The sequence below is a fragment of the Pediculus humanus genome, genomic scaffold, assembly GCF_000006295.1.
Source record: "Pediculus humanus corporis 1103172107737 genomic scaffold, whole genome shotgun sequence".
Lineage (NCBI taxonomy): Eukaryota > Metazoa > Arthropoda > Insecta > Psocodea > Pediculidae > Pediculus > Pediculus humanus.
In genome coordinates, this window is record NW_002987340.1 from 162,166 (window position 1) to 164,894 (window position 2,729).

Genomic DNA, 2,729 nt, shown 5'->3' on the forward strand with positions numbered 1-2,729 from the left:
CAACAGTCTACCATACAGAAGACATAGCACCGACTACTACTCAAGGAGTCTCAACCTGGACGGAACCATTCAGAACCCGACATAGGAAGCTGTCAAATCCGAACAAGAAGAGAAAACAAATTCTTTTTTCAAAATAATTGTTTTCCGTCTTAAGGGGGGAGGTGTTATGATCCCGTACTCAATATTCACATTTTCAAATTTTTATAAACAAAAGACTGGCGACGAACTCGAATTGTTCTTCTTTAGAAGCGAAGCTTCTAAAGACTATTTCTTTTGTTTTAGTTGCAAGTGTTTGCTAGTTCCCATTGTTGCTCGTTCGAAACAGTTGACTGACGAAAAACCAAAGTAATATAGGCAAGCTACACAGCTTGGCGTTGGTTCATTTGATTTTTAGTCTAGCTGTAATAAGTTCTTGTTTATTAATATTAGTTTTGTGATAGTTTTAAGTGCTTGTTCATTACTTACAAAAATAAAGAACGAACCGAATATAACAATATATATATATATATATATATATATATATATATATATGATATGAATTAATGAGGAGCGAATATTTTCTTCTTTTGGGTTAATAAAATTAATAATATTTGCTTTTTTAAAATCTGTAATTGCAAATTTAATATATCGTTTTTTTTTTTTTTGTTTTAAATTTATTGCCAGACACTTTCGTTTGAATATTTTATTATAAAATTTACATAAGACATTAAAAATACACAAAAACCAAAAATTTTTTTTTTGTGAATAAAATAAACGTATAAAGAGACGTTCGTACTAAATTGCACAATGAAAATAAATGTAAAAAATTATTTATTTTTTCTAAGATAGTAACAAAAAAGAAAATTAAAGAAAAAAACTTTATTACAAACTTTTATAGCGTTGTTTTATAATTAACCTTGATTTTATAAAAATAAACATGTACGACGATCTGTAAGGTATAAGGTACACTTTTTTTTTTTTTGTCTTCGTTTTTAAATTTAATTAAAACTAAAAAAAGAAATAAAAAGAAAAAAAACTTATCGTATTGTCTTTCCATAACTCTTTTAATAAGTAATTTGAAAAGGAAAATTTTTTTTTATTTAATTACGCACTTTGTCTTTTTTAATATTCTTCTCTACGCATTTAAAAATACAAATTTTTAACGTTAATTTCATATTCCTCCCACCCTCCCCTTCCCCCTTCCCGAAGAAAATCAAATTCAACAAGTAATTTTATTTGGTAATTAATAAATCCAAAACTACGTATCAAACCTAAAACAGTTGTTATAATTTTTTATTTACTTGATAGCAACAATAATAATAATAATAATAATAAAAACCTTTAAAAATAAAATTAATATAAATATATATATGAATATATTATATATATAAATATATATAATATGAATATTCAATAATAATAATAAAAAAAAACAAGGTATGAAAAATAAATTTTTCCTCGCACTTCGGGCAAAATTCGATAAAATTAAAATTTATTAAAAAAATTTTTTTACTTTAAATTTAAATTAAATTATGTAAATTATTACTCTTTTTTTTGGGGGGTGGGGGTGGGTTAATAGATTTAACGCAACATTTAATTACTGACAGAGGGAATAAAAAATTATTAAAAAAAAAAATTTTATACATATATGAATATAAACAATATTGTCTTCTTCGAAACTTAAAAATTTATCCTCATTTTAAACTTTTTATTATTATTATTATTATTACCATAATTATGCATTAATTATTTAAATTAAAAGTTTATTATATTATAAGTATTTCACATATTTGAAAAGTTTCAAAAAAAAAAGTATTAAAAAAATATTTATAAAAATTATGCATGAGGGAAGGAAAAAAAAAAAAAAAAGAAAACAAACACACCACACAAAAAATATGGAATTTTTTTTTTTTTTTTTTTTTAAATGAAGTGTTTTTGTTGTTATAGAAAAAAGTTTCCGGGGATCCTTTTTTTGTCGTTGTAAAAATTTTCATAATTCATTGTGTGTTGGTAACCCGTGAATGAATAAATATTTCAACTTTTTTCTTTTTTTTTCTGTTGTCATATTTTAAGCTTTGTAAAAAATTAAAATAAATTGTGTTATTGATATAAAAAGTATTTATATATATATATATATATATATATTTTTTTAAATTAAAATTTAATTTAACACATCATTATTTTTTTTTTTTAGGCTTTAGTTTATCTTGTTAATTTACCATGATTCTGTTCTATTATTCTCTCTGTCTGCTTTTATTAATCATAAAATATTTTTAATTTAGCATTACAAATGTAGTTATTTTATGACAATTAATGGTCGACACCATGAGGGACAGTCAGCTTAAAACATCAAAAATGTAAAAAAAAAAAAAATTCATTTAATCAAAAAGGCCTTGAAATGAACTAACTAACTAACTAATCTATACCATGATTTTTTCATCTTGATTAATTTGAAAGAAAAAACATGAATTTGTATTTTTATTTTATTTTATTTTTTTTAAGAAAATTGAAACAAAGCCAGAACATAATAAAAATACATTATTCTAAATATTAAAAATGAAATAGTCATACAAAAAAATCAAATCGAGTAAGGAACATAAATGTTTTACATTTAAATGTAAAATGTGTGCAAAATATTATTAGACGATAATTGTAAATTTTTAGTGATTCGAAAGAAACGAATATTCTAAAGTACTTTAAATGACATTCATGAAATATATAATTTTTTTTTAGTTTTTGATCAAGTTAAA